At 41.8% G+C, this 21,059-nt stretch overlaps 1 protein-coding gene across 1 annotated transcript in view; it reads right to left on the bottom strand.

Annotated features, from left to right (window-relative positions):
• The window catches only part of DIP-lambda (Dpr-interacting protein lambda), a 105,449-nt gene extending 90,222 nt beyond the window's left edge, over positions 1-15,227 (bottom strand). The window contains exon 1 of the mRNA XM_086837985.1: positions 15,112-15,227. The gene's annotated coding sequence lies outside the window, so the exon portion shown is untranslated. The remainder of the gene's footprint in view (positions 1-15,111) is intronic.
• Between the last annotated feature and the right edge of the window lie 5,832 nt (positions 15,228-21,059).

The raw sequence follows: 21,059 nt of genomic DNA on the forward strand, positions 1-21,059 counted from the left end.
GAAATTGAGCTGACTCAACAAGTCAGCACTTTCCCAATCTCAATGGATTAGGTTAAAAATAAAGGTTCTTCCTAGCATGGTTCTACGATTGACTAAGGACGGTAAGTTTATTAATAGGAGTCTACTAGAGTAGGAAGGTAATCTTTGGTTTGCATCCCAATTTAAACCGCGTAGAGCGAAAAGTATAAAGTTCTTTTGAACCGACTCGATGCGTTTACTATGGACGACGTACTGAGGACTCCATACGCAGCATCCATATTCTATGACAGGTAATAAGTTAATAAGTTTACACTGCACCAAGTTAGAAAATTATTGAGATGTCTTTGTAAATTCGACTGGAAAGCAACATCATTGTATTGCACACAAAGCTTGACGTCATCCGCGTACTTAAGCACTCTGGAGTTAGTCAAGACTTCGGGGGACTTTGTAAACAATAAGGGTCTCAAGCGGCTTCCTTGCGGGACGCCAGGTGTAACCCTTAGAACGTTAGATAAATAATTCTTCAAGGGGACCTTTTGCATCCTGCCATTCAAATAACTGAAGATCCAAATAAGAAGATCACTTGGAAAACCCATTAAATCGAGTTTTCTTACGAGGAGAGAATGGTTAAAAGAGTCAAATGCTTTACTGAAATCAGTATAGATTACATATGTCTGACAATTATTATGGAAGTCCTTTATAATATAGGAAGAGAGCTCCAAAAGATTTGCTGTTGTTGATCTTCGCTTAATAAAACTATAATGGCATGAAGAAATAACTGATCTACAAAGGTACTGCAAGTGGGGGGTAATAATGTTTTCAAATAGTTTAAGAATGGCCGACAACTTAGAGATTCCGCTATAATTGCTAGCATCCAATTTGCTACCTTTTTTGTGGAGAGCAATAATAAACGATTCCTTCATAATAATGGGAAAGTGGGAGGTTTCTAAGGATAAGGTAAACAAATTCAGAAGGGGGGCCGTCGGCACAATACCTGAGCACACAGCCAGAAATTCCGTCGGGACCTGGCGAATAAACTGGCTTGACAAGATGCAGATCTAAAAGGAGAGAGCTTTCGTTTAGGCTAGGACAGAAAATTAAGTTTGATTTGGGTATGTCGTAGGAATAAGTCTGGAGTAAATACGAAGAGTTTGAATAAGTTGTTAGAAAAAACTGCGAAAATAGATCGGCTTTTGCCTGATCATTATTTGCGGTAGTGTTTTCAAATAAAAGCGAGGAAGGATTTGTTTTAGGCTTACGTTTAGTGTTAACAAAATTATTAAACTGTTTTGGGTCCTGTGAGAAATAGGCCCTACGAGTTGATAAATAAGATGAAAGGGCATATCATATAGGTGCCATACAAGCGATCGTTTGATGTAGAAGAAATATGCAAATCTGTGAATGTAAAACTTTAAATATAATATGTATAGGTGATTGAAATGAAAGCAGGTATTACTTCATTCTTAGTCATAGAAGTTCTATCTGCAAGGGTTTTGTACTATGCGCACTTATCGAATCCCTACTGTACTTATATAGAGCACCAAGGCATACATAAATTATATGTATGAATACACTGTGACACTTTGTTGCAGTGTTATTGTAAACATCCCACACATATGCGCTATGAGCTTAAAGTGCTGACCACGCGTTTCCTCGCTGCCCGTCGCACTTTTATATACATAACAAAGAGCGCGCATAACACATTCCTTCAGCCAATATATATATATTATACATAATGCAGCCGCTCCGCTGCTGGCTTTACCGGCAGCGCAGCTACGCGGTTTAGCCTAAGTATAGCCTTAAAGATTTTGTAAAAGACAGATTTGTCCAACAATTGGAGCATCACGTACATGTGGCTCCAAAATAAATAATAACCGAAAATAAACCATTGAAAAGGACTTTATTAAATATTACAGTAAAAGTTCCCCACATGGCGACCGTGACAGTGGTCTTGGAAGACCAAGGACAGGAGTAACATCAAGAACAACAGCGAAATCGGCAAAGGAAGATGGTACAAACGTGACTATAAGTAAGCACGCAACGATATTAGTTTCCTGTTTCAATCAAGCACGATCATTGATACACGACAACAGAGAAAAACTAAATACTCACCATTGGTCGTATGTATCAAGATTTTTACATAGATTAAAAAATAATCTAAATAATATTAAAACAAAGTACTCACTGGATATAACAATACCCTCAATATTAAACACTCCAGCAGTAGTCGAAGAAGATGCAAATACAGATATAGACTCTGTTAGCGATACCGAAGTAGCAAGCGATTCAGAAAATATAATAATACCAGCGGTAATAATTTTACCAGAGCCATCCGAATCTGAATCAGAGTCCGTAATCGAAAAAACAGTAAACATGGCTATGACACAATTAGAATATCTAAAGTTAGCCTCATCGATAATACCTGAGTTCGATGGAAAGGCAGAAAACCTAACGAGTTTCATAGACGGTTTGATTCTAATTGATTCAATGAAAGGTTCTCATGAAACAGTTGCTATTAGTCTAATAAAGACAAAATTAAAAGGCCATGCAAGAAAGTTAATAACAAATGAAGCGACAATTACAGCCATAATTGACAAACTAAAGTTTAAAGTAAAAGGAGAATCAGTAGAAGTAATTTTAGCAAAATTACTGATTCTACAACAAAAACAGAAAACGGCTAACCAATATGTACAAGAAGTAGAGAAGTTGACAAAGGCCCTAGAAGGAGCCTATATCGACGATGGACTAACTTCAGAAATAGCTGCCAAATACAGCACAGCACATGCTGTTAAGGCAATGGTCAAAAATTGCTCAATAAACAGCGTAAAATACATCATGGAAGCTGGCACGTTCAGCACCATGGACTAGGCCACATCGAAATTTGTTAATAGTTGCACAGAAGCAACAGGGCACGCTAATAGCGTCCTGTACTTCAGTGGGCAACAAAACAATAATAGAGGTAGCCGTGGAAGCTACCGAGGGAGGGCCAACTACAACAACAACTGCAATCTCCGATACAATAACAATAAAAGAGGCAGAGGACAATAAAATTCAGCTCCGGTAATAATTTAATACTTTTACCAGCAAGATCTGAAGTTGTCCGAAAGTTAGACATTAACTCAATAGAAGATAATGTCTTAATTCCTAACCAAGAAATTACACCTGGTATTTATGCTGCAAATACAGTGCCAACATCTAATAACGCATTTGTCCGTTTACTGAATACAACCAATAATGACCAATTAGTCGACATAAATAATATCAATTATGAACCTCTTTCGAATTATGAAATATTTCAAACAAACCAAAGTTCGAGAACAGAAGAAGTCATAGCTCAATTACAGAAACATTTTCCAATTTAAGTCACAACTTACGGAAATATGTTCAAAATATAATGATATATTCGGACTTGAAACCGAATCAATCACAACAAATAATTTTTACAAACAAGAATTAAGACTAAAGGATAAAGAACCAGTGTACATAAAAAATTATAGAACACCGCATAGTCATCAAGAAGAGATAAAGAAACAAGTAAATAAGCTAAGAAAAGACAATATAGTTGAAGAATCTGTATCCGAGTATAATAGCCCTCTTTTATTAGTACCAAAAAAAATCATTTCCAAGTTCAGACGTTAAGAAATGGAGATTAGTAATAGACTATCGCCAAATAAATAAAAAATTACTGTCCGATAAATTTCCCCTACCCAGGATCGACGACATTCTAGATCAACTACGTAGAGCCAAATACTTTTCATGCCTTGACCTTATGTCAGGATTTCATCAAATAGAGCTAGAAGAAAGCTCAAGAAATATACGTCATTTTCAACAAACAATGGATCATATCGCTTCACGCGATTGCCATTTGGTTTAAAAATAGCACCAAATTCATTTCAAAGAATGATGACAATAGCATTCTCGGGTCTAGAACCATCACAAGCATTCCTTTATATGGACGATCTAATCGTCATTGGATGTTCAGAGCAACATATGATCAAAAACCTAATCAATGTATTTGAACTCTGTAGAAAAAATAACCTCAAATTACATCCACAAAAATGTTCATTCTTTATGCACGAAGTGACATTTCTTGGTCACAAGTGCACACATAATACTTCCAGATGACAAAAAGTTTGATGTCATCATGAATTATCCCGTACCACATGATGCGGACAGTGCTAGACGATTCGTTGCATTCTGCAACTATTATCGACGTTTTATAAAAAACTTCGCCGACTATTCACGGCACATAACAAGATTATGTAAAAAGAATGTCCCATTTTTATGGACAGACGAATGCCAAAAAGCATTCCTGTATTTAAAAAAGAAACTTATGGAACCAACCCTGCTGCAATACCCCGATTTTAGCAAAGAATTTTGCATAATCACTGATGCAAGTAAGCAAGCATGTGGAGCAGTTTTAACCCAAAACTATAAAGGACTCCAACTTCCAATTGCATAAGCATCGAGAGCGTTCACAAAAGGTGAAAGCAATAAAAGTACTACAGAACAGGAATTATCAGCAATTCACTGGGCGATATTACATTTTCGACCATATATATATGGAAAACAATTTATAATTAAAACGGATCACAGACCTTTAACATATTTATTTTCCATGGTCAACCCAAGTTCAAAGTTGACACGCATGCGGTTAGAATTAGAAGAATATGACTTTACAGTCGAGTATCTAAAGGGTAAATACAATTTTGTAGCAGACGCTCTATCCAGGAAAACAATATCCGAATTAAAAGACATACAAAATAAAATCCTGAAAGTCACTACCAGGTACCAAAGTAGACAGAATTTCTGCGCAGAAAATAAAAAAGTAGAATTGCCAAGGCAATCTACAGAAAAAGCTTCTCAGCCCAACGTATACAACGTCATTAATAATGACGAAGTACGTAAAGTAGTGACCTTGCATATAAAAGATATGCTATGTCTCTTTAGACATGGTAGGAAAATTATAGCAAGAATAGATATTGGCGATATATACATATACAAATGGAAATATTGATTTAGGTCAACTATTCCCAAGGCTTGAAAAAGAAGCCGGTATATTAAAAATAAGGCAATTAAAAATAGCACCGTGGGAAAATATCTTTGAAAAATTTCAATAGATAATTTCAAAAATATGGGCAATGAAATATTGAAAACATTAAGAGTAGCGCTACTCAACCCTGTGACTATAATAAATAAAAATAAAGAGAAAGAAGCTATACTGTCTACACTACATGATGATCCAATATAAGGAGGTCACACAGGCATTACAAAAATCTTGGCCAAGGTCAAAAGACATTATTACTGGAAAGGTATGACTCGTGATATAACACAGCATATCCAGATATGTCAAAAATGCCAGAAATCAAAAATAATAAAACATAATAAGACCCCATTAACCATAACTGAAACACCAGCAAAAGCTTTTGACAGAGTTATAATGGATACAATTGGTACATTACCAAAGTCAGAGCAAGGAAATGAATATGCAGTCACACTTATATGTGACTTGACTAAATATTTATTAGCTATACCAGTCGCAAAAAAAAGTGCAACAACAATAGCAAAAGCAATATTTGAAACTTTTATTCTCAAGTACGGTCCAATGAAGACGTTAATTTCGGACATGGGAACGAAATATAAGAATTCAATTATAAATGATTTGTGCAAATATTTAAAAATACAAAATATATTATTAACTGCACTTCATCACCAAACTGTCGGAACAATAGAAAGAAGTCATCGAACATTTAATGAATATATACGATCCTACATATCAGTTAATAAAACTGACTGGGACGTCTGGCTTCAATATTTTGTTTATTGTTTCAACACAACCCCTTCTATGGCACATAGCTATTGTCCATATGAATTAGTATTTGGAAAGACAAGCAGCAGTCTACCAGAATACCTTAATACCATAAGTAGTATAAGTAGAACCTATATACAACATATATGATTATGCTAGAGAAAGTAAATATAGATTAGAAGTAGCTTATAAAAGAGCAAGAAATAAGCTTGACTTAAATAAAAATAAAAATAAGAAATTATATGATTCAAAAGCGAAGGAGATACTTTTATCCGTAGGACATAAAGTTTTACTAAGAAATTAAGTAGGACATAAGCTAGATTTCCAATACACAGGGCCCTATAGAATAGAAAAACTCGAAGATAGAGATAATATAATTATATCCGGAACACAATAACAAAAAACAAACAGTTCATAAGGATAGAATTTTTAAAAATTTTTAATTCTTAACTGTAAAACATTAACTGTTTTAAGCTTGAATAAAAACCTAATACAATGCAAAAATATATATATATAAATTTACATAATAATATATAAAAAAAAAAACAAACACCTTTTTAAGTAACAACACAAAATCCGTATAAAAAAAATATTATTATATAATATTCAAATTTTTACATTTCATAATAATCAAATATATAATCGCCTATCGCCTATATAACATAAAAAAACCTCACTTAGTTACGTTATTTTTCAAAGGAAGGGAGATGTACTATGCGCACTTATCGAATCCCTACTGTACTTATATTGAGCACCAAGGCATACATAAATTATATGTATGAATACACTGTGACACTTTGTTGCAGTGTTATTGCAAACATCCCAATTAAAGTGCATGTGTAACATGATCACACATATGCGCTATGAGCTTAAAGTGCTGACAACGCGTTTCCTCGCTGGCCGTCGCACTTTTATATACATAACAAAGAGCGCGCATAACACATTCCTTCAGCCAATATATATATACATATGTATACATAATGCAGCCGCTCCTCTGCTGGCTTTACCGGCAGCGCAGCTACGCGGTTTAGCCTAAGTAAAGCCTTAAATATTTTGTAAAAGACAGATTTGTCCAACAAATGGAGCGACACGTAGATGTTGCTCCAAAATAAATAATAACCAAAACTAAACCATTGAAAAGGACTTTATTAAATATGACAGTAAAAGTTCATTACAGCTTAAAAACTTCGGCGTGCCGAAGTTAGCTTCATTTCTTGTTTATTCTTTAGTCGGCTCAACTCTTTAGTTAATCACGGCGGTTTATTCGAGCTTGGCGCAAAAAGCTTTGCCTACGAGTCGGACATGTTTTCCTTCGCTCTACCTTCGCTTAAAGTTTATTCTAAAAAGCCCTCATTTTTGGCAAGTGATTAGTGTTTTAGCTATCTTTATTTACCAAAAACATCTGGATCATCTCATATAAAGACAGTGACTTTAATTTCCGAAAACAAATTCGGCGAAAAATATTCTTTTGCTCTTGTTTTCTTGTGCTGTGCGTTTACCTCTTTCTGTTTCACGCGATGTGCAAACCGCGAATAATCCCACAATCTCATATTTTTGTGAGCTGAGATAAAAGCTTATATTTTTATCTTACTCTGTTTCTGTTTTGGTTCCTTCGCCACATAATTTAATCGCCATTCTATTACTTCCGAGTGCTTATTGCAATTTATTATTGCCGCAAAATTACTTCGCGGCAAACCACTGTTTATTGTTGGCAGTGCACTAATGCCGCACTCACTAGTTGTACCGATCTTGGGCATGTTGGCCGGCGCATCGCAGACCGCTACCTGTCTGCTGTTGCAGACCTTGCGAGCCGCCTTTTGCTGGTTAGCCCACGCAACCCACCCAATGGTCATACCACGGGTGCTGCCAATGTCGCTGCGCAAGTAGTGAATGCTTCCCCTTTCCCTGGACTAGCCGAAATCGTCGCATCTCCGACCTTGCAGCCAGTCAATGTGGGTTTGGCATCTACGTCGCATGCTGCTGCCGCACGCAAAGCCTTGCTGGCCTCGAACCAACCGAAGGATGCTCACTCTGCACTCTCACCATCGCATCTCCTCCGATTTCTAGCCTCAGACGACACCTTTCAACTATCTCTGGAGTTGCTCCAAGGAGTCTCTCGCCTTAATCCTGATGCATCCGTGAAAGACGTCGCTATTCACTTGAGCAACAAGTTGACTTTTTCTTTGACTGCATTCTCCGTTTCAAAATTCAATTTTACACAGAAACGAGATATTTCTTCATTTAAAATTACACTTTTAGACGCGTTTTCGCGTATACTAAGCTTCCGTACGGCCCGAACATGCTATTGCTCATGAATTTCTTTAAAAGAGCAATCCTCGGGCTGGAGTGCCTCTGACTTCCTCAACTAGGCCTCCAAAAAACTAATCAACTCGTTTTCTTTGCACTTTCAGAATGCTCGTAGTCTCTTAGGGAAACTTAGAAAGCTGCACGCTAATAGTGCCTCCTGCGATGTCAACGTTATTTCTTTCACTGAAATGTGGCTTAACGGGCGTGCTAGCGGCGGTAGTATTATTGCCGTGAAATCTGACCTAATTTCTGAACTGGTTCCCATAACCCAATCAGATAAGACTTTGGAGCTTTTTGCGGTTCGTCTTCAAGTTTACGACTATTTTTTTTCCATGTATCATGCTCTTACATCCCACCCGGTCTAATGCTACTATTTATCTTCAAAACCTGTCCTTAATCCGGGGAAATCACTCAACTCTGTGTGTTAATGACCATTTGATATCAATGGGCGATTTTAACCTTCCTTCCATATCTTGGATGCCATTACCTGACACAAATTTTCTGGTTCCCACTGCAACTCATGAATAAGTCCAAGGTCTTACTGACCTTCTTTGGGACATTTGAACTACGTCAAGAACTGTGGTGATAAAGTCTTGGACCTTACCTTTGCGTCCGAGGTCGCCAACGCCCTTGTCTCAAGATTTGACCCTAACTGTAACTGTGTTCACCATCGGTAGTGCGACTATACTCTCCAAGCGACGGCGGCTGGAAGCAGGTCCCCAGTCGAGGTTCGACCAGGGATGCTGACCAATTGTAGTCGGGCGGACTAAGGCAAGTCATTAATCAGCCTCCCCTCTAGTCAGGTGTGTGATGCGACCCGTGCACACTGACACCAAGTTCGCAGCTGAGGGGTTAATACAGCTGTGTCTGCGCGGAGCCTTCCCAGGGCCAGGCAACCCTGGGTCGTAAGTGGCCTTGCCGCAGCTTTGGGGCGAAGCTGCATTCGACCTGTTGTCAAAGCCCCAAACCCCCTCTGGCACGCTGCGCTTGCCAGGTCGAGCAAAACGGGCGTTCATGAAATAAAATGACTTCTAAAAACCGAGCTTCGGAACTCCCGAGAGAGGATAAAGCCCAAAAACTGTCAACGAAGGACGAGAAGGAGATGCTGAGGCAGAGATTGGTCTCTGCATCTCACGTTATATCGGAGGCCGACGAAGAGGAGTCACAAGCCGAGGGGAGGGCAAGTAGCACATCCCAATCTTAATACACAGGTGGGGCTCAGGAATATGCTGAACAACGCCTTCAAAGAGACATGCTAGCAAACATTCTCAAAGAAGTAATACCCACCGTGGTGGACAAAGGAACTAAGCGAGCTCAGAAAGACCGCGAAAAAGTCCTTCAAAAACAGCTATATAACCCGGGATTGGGAAACATACAAAGAAGCACAAAATATTTACAAAAAGGCAGTATAGAAGTCCAAGAAAGACTCCTGGCAAAACTAATTCTAATCACTAGAAGGCATAAAGGACACGGAGAGAGTTAGCAAAATTCTCGCCAAGGGGCACATAAGCCCTACCCTGATCAACAGAGCAGATGGCTCTGCAACGACGACAATTGAGGAGTCACGAGAGCTACTAGTTGACGCCTAAGAGTGAGCTCGGAACCCGAGGAGGGTACGAACTCTTAAATGGACACACCTACGAAAGACATCATTACCACTGAGCGAATTCAGTGGGCAATAGATTCTTTCGATAAGTATAAAAGCCCGGGCCCAGACGTCTTAATACCGGCAATGCTACAATCAGCCAAGGAGAGCATTTTCAAATGGCTAAAAGCCATTTACGAAGCTTGTTTAAGACTGACGCACATCCCACTGCTGTGGAGAGAGGCTAAAGTCATTTTTATACCTAAACCGGGCAGAAGGGGGCATATCCTAGCAAGGGATTATAGACCGATAAGTCTCACCTCCTTCGCCCTGAAGACACTAGAGAGACTCATGGACGTCCATATCCGAGAGTCTCTAGAGGGACATCAACTCTCGGATGCGCAGCATGCGTATCGCAGAGAAAAATCAACGGAAACAGCGCTACACGTAGTTGTACATCATGTCGAGAAGACATTACAACACAAACAATACACGATGGCAGCCTTCCTAGACATCAAAGGCGCGTTCAATAACGTGAACCCCGACTCTATCCTGGGCTCTCTCAACTTGTTAGGTATTGAGAGAGGCATCAGAGAGTGGATCGGGGTCATGCTAAAGAGCAGGACGATCACAGCCGAACTGAGTGGAACTCACTTCAAGCGGACTGTGAAGAGAGGCACACCTCAGGTATGTCGCCCCTACTCCGGCTCACAAATCTCAATATGGGTGGAGTTACAGCAGTTGCATACGTAGACGACGAAGTACTGCTATATCAGGACCATACCCTGACGTTATTAGCGAAATATTGACGGGTGAGCTAGGCCGATTAAATAAATGGGAAAAAAACTGCGGACTAGATATCAATCACACTAACACAGAACTTACGCTTTTCACACGTAGAAGGAAGATACCCTTCAACATTGCTTGAGGGAATACGGCACCAGGCACGGCAAGATTCTTGGTAGCAGCGGCATAAATACAAACGTTAAGACCGACTACATGATCGCGGACATGAACTTCGGGAACGCATTCTCGACCTCATACTCATCAAGAGAAGACTGGAGTAGGAGCAAAGTAGTAGTGGAGAACGTGGTGTCCCTCTACACCGATAGCTAAAAATTGGGGAATTGATAAGGCTTTCAATCTCTCTAATTCAGCAACGGTCTTTCAGGCTGACTGACTTGCCATAAGGGAAGCAGTCGAACTTTCCTTAAGGCAGGACCTCCGGGGCAACAGAGTTCGAATCTACTCTGATAGCCAAGCGGATATAAAGTCCTCATCTGCTGTATTAAAAAGAAAATACGATTAGTGGCAGACTGCAAGAAGGCCTCTAATAGACTTGCCGACATAAATAAGGTACAAGTAACATGGGTACCGGGACACAACGAGATCCCGGGAAACGAGAAGGCAGGCGAACTAGCCCGTGCAGGCTCGGCAAGGCTAAGTTCAGACTTCAAGTTACCGAACCAGGGAACTGCTATCCAACAGCAAGAGGAATATTAGCAGGACCACGGCAGTCACCACGGGACATTGGGCGATCGGTTCGCACGCAAAGTTGGGACCGCCATACAATGCAATCTGTAGAAGCTGTAAGCAACGTACAGAGCAAGAGACACCGAAACATCTGCTCTACTTCTGCCCAGCGCTGAATCACATCAGACTTCGCCACTTTGGTGCCTACCAGATGGAGTCACTGGGAAGCATAGGAAAGCTGAAAGTTTCGGCAATCCAAGGTTTCCTTACTGATGGTACTGGTGGTACTGATAGTGAACAACAACAACAAACAGAGGAAGTGGATCGAAAAGGAGCTTAGCCCTAATTCGAGGCCCCAGTATTGGGCCTGACCACTGAAACCTACTTAACTAAATAAATAAATAAATATATAAATAAATAAATAAACAAATAAATAAATAAATAAATAAATAAATAAATAAATAAATAAATAAATAAATAAATAAATAAATAAATAAATAAATAAATAAATAAATAAATAAATAAATAAATAAATAAATAAATAAATAAATAAATAAATAAATAAATAAATAAATAAATAAATAAATAAATAAATAAATAAATAAATAAATAAATAAATAAATAAATAAATAAATAAATAAATAAATAAATAAATAAATAAATCTATATATATAAAAATGCTCTGTTCGTGTCTACATCCTTCTGAACCGTTTAAGCCCAAATTTTTACACAACATGCGTTGAGGTTCCAGCTCGGTTATTGACTACTTTTGATGTTGATAGCTTATCTGCGGTGGTGAATATATCTATTTTTTTAGCGTTTCCAAGTGCCCCTACTGCTGCGCCCTCTACAAGCAAATCAAAGCATTTCCTGTCAAACATTAAAAACATATTGAAAGAAGAAATTGGAGATACAAATTTTATTTTTTGTTCAGGTTCAGTAAGAAACGAAGTCATGCCACCAAAGAAGTCGAGATTGGGCCGTCGTATTCGCAATACAGAAACAAAAAGACGTAAGATTGCGAATATGACTGACGAAGAACGGGCCTCCATCCGAGAGACGCGGCTGCGCGATGAACTTTTACTCATACAGGTTAATGGTTCGGAGGACCGATTGCAATCATATATTGAAATGTCGTCAGTTGTTTCATCAGTACATTGTCGATATGTATGCAAAAATTGAAACAACGTTAGCTGTTCCTCCGATTGAATCGGAAGAAACTTCGGTCCGAGGAATATATACATTTGCGGGATGCTGTGATGAATGACCGTAATACAACCAACGTTGGAAAGCTCACGATTTTGCCATCCTCATACATAGGTAGTCCACGCCACATGCATGAATATGCTCAAGATGCCCAGGCATATGTTCGTTGCTACGACCGTCCAGACTTATTTATCACCTTCACATGCAATCCAGCTTGGGACGAGATAGTTCAGCTGTTATTTCCTGGACAATCATATAGGGATAGGCATGACATCACAGCCCGTGTTTTTAGACAAAAGCTCAAGTCACTGATGGATTTCATTGTGAAACATGGAGTTTTGGGATCTGAGCGGTGCTGGATGTATTCAGTAGAATGTCAGAAGAGAGGATTGCCGCATGCGCACATACTGATTTGGCTGTATGATAAAATTACTCCAGACGAAATTGACAATGTGATATGCGCTGAGATTCCACGGGCAGAGGTTGATACAGATTTGCATGCAGTTGTCATCAAGAACATGATCCATGGCCCATGTGGTACCCTCAACCGAAGTTCACCATGCATGGTAGACGGGAAGTGTTCCAAGCGATATCCTCGAGCATTTACAGCCAACACCGTAACAGGGGACGATGGATATCCTCTGTATAGGAGACGGTCAACTGAAGATGGAGGGACTTCGGCAACTTTAAACATGAGAATTGGTGATATTGAGGTAGACAATCGTTGGGTGGTTCCATACTCAACACTATTGTCAAAATCATACAAAGCGCACATCAACGTAGAATATTGCAATTCCGTGAAATCGATTAAATATATCTGCAAGTACGTGAATAAAGGCAGCGATATGGCAGTTTTTGGTGTTCAGGCAGAAAATGGGGACAGCAATGCAGTACGAGTTGTCGATGAAATATCTCAATACCAGGCTGGAAGATACAAAAGCAGCAACGAGGTTGCATGGAGAATTTGTTCGTTCCCCATTCATGAACGCTATCCAGCTTTAGTTCACTTGGCAGTCCATTTGGAGAATGGTCAACGTATCTATTTCACAGAAAGAAATGTGCAAGAAAGAGTCCTGAATCCGCCAGCGACAACTCTGACTGCCTTCTTCACCTTATGCCAATATGCCACAGAGAAACGTGGCAGGGTACAGCTAGTAAATAAATAAATAAATAAATAAATAAATAAATAAATCAATAAATACATAAATAAGTAAATAAATAAATAATTAATTAAATAAATAAATATATAAATATAACGAAACGCATTCAGTAAAAAATGAATTCATGGCACTGTCAAAAATATCCACGGCAACTGCCATGTCAGTGCACATGTATAGATCAGACCAATTGAACTCATTCATAAAATTATTCAGCCGTTCAAAGTCCGTTTTGCGAAAACATAGGACTTTATTGGCTGGACGGTCAGAAATATTCTGTACGTCATACCCAATATCAAGAGTCACATCGAAAGTTGGATGATAAGGATCTTCGGGCTGCGTCAGAGGCGCCACCCTTGCTAAACTGACTCTCGCAGGATCAAAGACGAAGCAAAGATCGAGCAAGCGCTGTAAGGAATTTTGCACATGGTTGACTTGAGACAGCGAAATGTCAAAAAAAGCCAGCGATAAAGTCATGTTGTGTAGGTGTATGAAGAGTATTGGTGGAATTATTTGAGCACCAAATAGCACCAGGGATATTAAAATCTCCTAGGACTACCAACTGGTCTCTATCCAAAAGTCTACTGGAAACCATCTGAATAGCGGAAAGGTGATTCCAATAAATAGGAAGTTCCGACAATGGAGGTATGTAGGAAAAAAAAAAATGGAGCTACCTTTGATAGATAGTTTCACACAGAGGAATTCAACATCGTTGCATTCCTTGAAAGTTAATAATTCTGACGTGAGTGAGCAGTCCACCGCTATAAGTACTCCACCCCCGCGTCTGATAGGGCGATCTAGCCGATATACCGTGAACACAGCTGGAAAAACTTCGGAGCTCAGAATCTCCGGCTTTAACCAGGTTCTTGTGAGCACAATCACCTGAGATGCAAACGAAAGGCTATCAGAATACAAGTTAGGAAGCTTACTACGTAAGCCTCTTGCATTCTGATAGGAAATACCTAGGGAGTAGGTTAGTTTTTTGGGTCGGGATTGGAAGACGTAGAAGGCGCAGTGGTATGATGTCGTCAAGCTTTGCGTGCGAAGGCAAACTAATGACATTCTCCCGTGTTGTTCCTAAGCTTGTGACTTACAAAAACTTGAAATTCTCATATCCTACCATAGTGGCATATAGTATGTAATTTGAATAATTTATTTATTATCTAAGATCATAAATCTAACACCTGAACATGTTTTGATTTTAAATTTAAAAAAAAATATGACAATTAAGTTGAGCTTGAGTTAAATGGCGTCTAACCATGTCCAAAAGCATCTACTAAGTCTAAATCTTATTACAAAATTAATTAAATGATACATAAATATTCAATGCTTTATGGCCAAAAGCATCTACTAAGTCTAAATCTTATTACAAAATTAATTAAATGATACATAAATATTCAATGCTTTGTGTATCATGATGGATAGTGCAGAAGTAATCATATATCCACTAATATCGGAGCACTGAAATGATATTATCTGTAATATCGCCCTCTTATTGGTTATTGTTTTAATACAGAACAGTGTAATATAATTGTCTTAATAACCTTTGTTGCTTGACGATTATGTATTAATCATTAAATATCTGTATTACTTACCCGATATTGGCCTAAGTTGTCAACCACACAAGTAAATGATATGTCCCTTCCTTGGGGTACTGTTATGTTTGTTAAGTGTGCTAAAAATTCTGGACCGATATCATCCGGATCACCGTGACCTTAAATGAAATAAATTGACCCAAATTATATTGTAGAGTAATAGAATAAAATTAGAGGGTAAAAAGGCAACACTGTATATGGAAAAGTTTCGCAAAATCGGAAAATATCTGAATCTTTTGAGTTGTTGAAAAGCAAAGGTTAATTTTTATATTCTTGCAGGGTTATATAATATCGGTCACAAGTTTGCAACTTAGTGAAGGAGTCATATATATATTCTTGATTGCATCAACGACCGAGCCGATATAGATATATCCGCATGTCCGTCCGTCTGTCTGTCTCTCCGTTTCTATCAAAATTAGTCCCTGAGTTTTAAAGCTATCTGAATGAAACTTTTTAGTTAGTCCTTTCTATAAGTCGGAACGTATATAAGTTGGAACGGGCCGGATAGGATAACTAGATTGAAGTCTAGTGAATGTTAATTTAAGGCGAAGGCAGGAGCGCAATAAACCATCGTGTAAGCAAATGATAATTGAATTTGAACACACGTCATTGTTTTTGCTTTGCCAAATAAAACAAAAATAATGTGTTTCCTTTCCACCAAGAATTAGATTTTTTAATTAAAAAAAAATATTAGCAAACAATCGTGTCGTGAAATACTCTGTTTTGGGCTTAATTGCTGCCATCACCGAGGGATTTCCACTAATGAGGAAAGGGGCTCCTGAAGTATATATATATTTATATATAACATATATCAGGAATCTGAGGCATTTGTCCAAAAATTGAAAGCTGGAGTTGGAGATATACAATTATTAATTGTGCTAAAATATTGCATCTCGCTTTCAATTCTTGACACTTAGCCATTTACTAGAGTTAGATTTTATATATACCATTTTATATATACCATGCATGCCTGTCATCAGTAATTCATCAACGTTTCATCAACAGTCAAGAGGGAGCTGTTGATGATTCATCGATGACAGGCCATACAAACTGTCATCATCAATAAAAATGTATTAATAATTAATCGATGATTCATCAACAATTCATCGATGATTCATCAACAATTCATCATAAATTCATCGATGTTTCATCAACAATTCATTGATGTTTGATCAACAAATTTCTCAACGGCCGGGCCATGGTACTGCCGACGACTGCCGTCTAGACTACCGCCGTAGCTGTATCGTGGGCAGAGCGTCGACTCGGTAGAAGTCGCAGTCGGCGCGTTGATGACAGTCGATGACAGTATTGTTTTAAAATTACATACTTACTTATCTTAAAAATGGACCGCTCTTTTACACAACATTTATTTTTTTTTTTTTATGTATTAATTAATGCCACAAAAGGAGGTCGGCCGCCCCATACTCCAACGGTGCAAACGTTATTGTTGTTGGGCCCCTTTGTTTGGCGCTCTTAGATTAGCGGACCACCCACGCGCTACCCTGTTTTCGTCGGGTATTCTCATGTTTGGCCATTTGATTGGCCGACCGCCAAGTGACGCGCTATCCTTTATTGTTCGAGTATGCACATTTCGGCGTCACTCACTATTAATATTGACACTGCGAGACCCGATTTTCAATTTAAATAATTTTTTTCGTTGCTGTTCTCATCAGAAAAAATATTTTAAGAAACTTTTCGAATTAAAAAATATATATATATATTGTAACGAAAACCGCTAGATTAGAATAATCCGCGATATTTGTAACCGTTGGCAACGCGAGAAACCGCGAAATCCCTTATAGGCGCAATTATGAGAGCTTTTGACAGCCAGGATGCCTGGTCTCTCTAAGCGCTCTCGATTTCCTTCTCTTTTTCTTACGGACGTGTCCGGAAAAGCACGCGTCTCTGATCACCAATAAAGAAAAGCTAAGTAATAACCACCTTTCCACATGGGGCCAAGTGTAGATTTGGACGAGTGAGTGGGTCAGACCGGGTTCTAGGCAGCCACACCTAATAAAAATTTCCGCTCGGCTTTCCGTAATGAACTCTGCCTGAACAGGGAGAGCTGCGAGAAGGAGTCGCAGCGATGGACGCCGTGGACCGAGCCGTTGACCGCTCGTTCCGGCGAATGGAGCAGAAAGTGGACGCGTTGGATCAGTCGCTCCACCTTAAACTGGAGCAGAAGTTTGAGCAAATGTGGGCGACTTTTGAGAGGACTATGCTGGGTGACCGTTCTGGAAGCAACGGCAGCCAGCAGGCCCTCCGTTGTGGTAGCATGCCGTCAGCCGGGGACGATCGACATTCTGCGAGCACCCCGCGCGTAGTCGAGGCATCGAACGTGGACTCCGGACAGGCGCGGCAGGTGTTTCATCGAGGGATGGGTACCGGGCCAGGTGCAGCACCAATCTCTGCGCCGCCTACAGCGTGCGACCTAACCTCACATTGGGGAATTTTGGAAGTGTCGGACGCAGAACTACCGCCCACCTTAGACGGCACCCGTCCCTGGCCGGAATTTCAGCGCCTATTAGATGACATGGCCGAGGAATACCACTGGTCAGAGAGAAAGAGGTGCCGGAAGCTGTATACAAGCCTTCGAGGGCGTGCCCAGCGTTTTCACGCCACCCTCCCAGAGGCCACACTCCGCTCGTGTGACGCCGTAACCGCCGCCATGCGCGAATATTTCACCGTCGGCAAGCATGCCGGCTATCACGCCTTTCATAATCGGATGCAAGGACCACGAGAGTCCTTCGAGGACTTCGCAATGGAGCTGGAGCGTTTAGGCAGATGCGTCCTGGGCGAGTTACCGCCCGCGACTTACAACAGCATCATAGTACAACGCTTCATCGATGGGATCCGGGAGACCGGATACCAGGTCCCTATCATCAGCAGCAATCCGCGCTCGCTGACCGAGGCTCTGGACATGGCCTGCCGCATCGAAGCACAATGTCGACGACGCCCAGCGGCCACCGTGATGACTGTCGCCGCCGTGCCTACAGCCGATCACTTCGGCGCATCCCGAGGAGGAAATCGAGGCCCGCACAGAAACGAAATGGCCGGCCCAAGCTCCTCCCGGAATCCCGTGTCGTCCTCGGGAAACTAACTGCCGTCAACTTCTCGGGGCGGAGGTTGACATCCCACACCAAAAGCCCCAGCGAATATCCGCTCCCCACGTCTCCTACCCCTCTTTGTGCACGGAATCCTGGACCGGAATCCTACCTCTGCGACCCTACGCAGCACCTCATTGCGCCGCCGCCGCCGCCCAATGAGCAACCTGTCGCCCGCCACAGTCTTCCTCCTAAGGGAATCGAAGCCGGCCTGGCCCCCTTGCTCTCGCCGCCGCGGCCCAAGAATGCCGCCCCGTCCCCGAGTGTAGAGCTTTCCGCCATCCGGAACACCGCCACGCGACGCCGACCAAGAGTGTCGTCGAGCACCCCCCAAATAACCGATGTCCCAACGGGCCCCCCTTCAAAGAAAGCGCCCGGACACGGTATTTCTCTTCATTCACGGAACCGAATTCCTACCTCTGCGACCCTTCGCCGCACCTCAGGCGAGACCGCCTTCCGCCCGCCGTTCTGCCCAAGGACTTCGATCCGAACTTCAACCTCCGCCGAGTACTATGGAACAGTATCTCCGCCGCCAGCCGAGGAAGAGGATGCGGACCCGACCCATGTGGACTCCATCTTGAGCCGTTTGTTCGCCGAACGCCCACCTGAAGAACCACCCCCCATCCCATTAACTGCGGGGAACTGGAGGAAACCTGGAAATCCTGACCCTGAGCTTCGCGGGATCCAGCCTCCACCCAGTCAAGCTACGTATACGTGTAGTGCCGCTAGTGGCCCACATTTTCATTGTTTGATGTTTTTACAGAAGCATCCGGTTCGCCTCATCGTCGACACCGGAGCCGCTGTCTCTTTACTAAATCGTAGCGTTCTGCCAGAACGACTGCCGAGCACACCATGCCGAGTGACTCTACAAGGACCCTCGGCAGAACAATTCGTGTCCACCACTCGAGTCAACGCCAGACTGCCGGAAGGCCGGTCACCCACGAATTCCTACTGATGGAGGGCAGCACTCCTAGCCTCTTGGGTATGGACTTTCTGCTGCGCCATGAGGCCACCGTGGATCTAAAGGATCTTCAGTTACGACTCCCGTGGGGATCTCTGCCTCTATATGCCCCGGATACCCAGCATCGAAATTTGCTTTATTCGACTGCACCCACCAGTATCCCGCCACATAGCGACACCCACGTAGCAGTGCGATGCAGGTCGGAAAAACTGCTTCCTCTGGCTTTGCTGGAACGTGGGAAAAGTTCTCAACTGCCACCCCATGTTCTACTAGGCAGCACTTTGGTGGACACCTCCAACGACACCAACACCCTGCACCTAGTGAACCTTAGCGCACAGGAATACCTGCTACCCGCGCAGATGATAGTGGGACAGGTGGAGCACGTGGAACCCATGCCCACCTCGATCCCAGAAGTAGACGGGGCCGGAGCATCCTCCCACGCAGAGGTGCCCCCGGATTTGCCGGCCCACCTTCACCCAAAATGGACGGCATTGATCGGCCGTTTCCACCGGGTGTTTGCCAGAAACGACGATGACTCGGGACATACCGATTTAACACGGCATGTCATAGACACGGGTCAATCTCGACCAATTAAACAACCAGTGCGTCGCATAGCGATGGCAAGAAAGGACGAGGTAGAGCAGCTCGTCGCCGACATGAAGACTAGAGGCATAATTCGGCCGTCCACCAGCCCATGGGCCTCGCCGATTGTCCTAGTAAAGAAAAAGGACGGTTCCACACGGTTCTGTGTTGATTATCGACGTCTGAACGACATCGCCGTCAAAGATTCATACCCCCTACCGAGAATGGACGACATCCTCGCCACTATGCACGGAGCCTGCTGGTTCCATGGACCTCCAGAGCGGCTACTGGCAAGTGGAGATGGACGAGGACTCTAGACCTAAGACCGCGTTTACGTGTGACGCTGGTCTGTTCGAATTCAACGTAATGCCGTTTGGCTTGACCAACGCGCCAGCCACCTTTGAGAGATTGAGGGACGGATTGTTCTCCGGTTCTACAAGGAAATTCACCCTGGTGTACCTCGACGACATCATTGTACATTCTCGTACCGCCGAGCAACACCTGGACCACTTGCAGCAAGTCTTCGATAGATTGCAGAACGTAGGGCTGAAGCTGAGCCCCAACAAGTGTCATTTCTTTCGGACCGAGGTTAACTATCTGGGCCACAATGTTAGCCGCAAGGGCTTACCAGCATTCCCAGAGAAGGTTCGAAAAGTCGGATTGGATTGGACCCGCCATCGTCATCCGGCGTCACTCTGACCTAGTGTACGAGATCCGCTTACCGAGGAAGCGTACCACTAGGACCGTTCATGTCAACCGCCTGTCACCCTATCGGGATCCGAATCCCGAATTACTCGGCCAGGAGGCTCGAGTCTGAGAGGGGGGTAATGTAACGAAAACCGCTAGATTAGAATAATCCGCGATATTTGTAACCGTTGGCAACGCGAGAAACCGCGAAATCCCTTATAGGCGCAATTATGAGAGCTTTTGACAGCCAGGATGCCTGGTCTCTCTAAGCGCTCTCGATTTCCTTCTCTTTTTCTTACGGACGTGTCCGGAAAAGCACGCGTCTCTGATCACCAATAAAGAAAAGCTAAGTAATAACCACCTTTCCACATGGGGCCAAGTGTAGATTTGGACGAGTGAGTGGGTCAGACCGGGTTCTAGGCAGCCACACCTAATAAAAAGTTCCGCTCGGCTTTCCGTAATGAACTCTGCCTGTGGCCCAACAACAACCACGACAGAGAAAATTCGTTACAATATATATGTATTAAATGTTTATTAAATTACAAGTATATATAAACTTTTTTAAATAAATGTATACTTTATTATACTATATACTTATTATTAATAATTATTAT

Source organism: Drosophila serrata, unplaced genomic scaffold, assembly GCF_035046125.1.
Source record: "Drosophila serrata isolate PLE 108 unplaced genomic scaffold, ASM3504612v1 contig_339, whole genome shotgun sequence".
Classification (NCBI taxonomy): Eukaryota; Metazoa; Arthropoda; class Insecta; order Diptera; family Drosophilidae; genus Drosophila; species Drosophila serrata.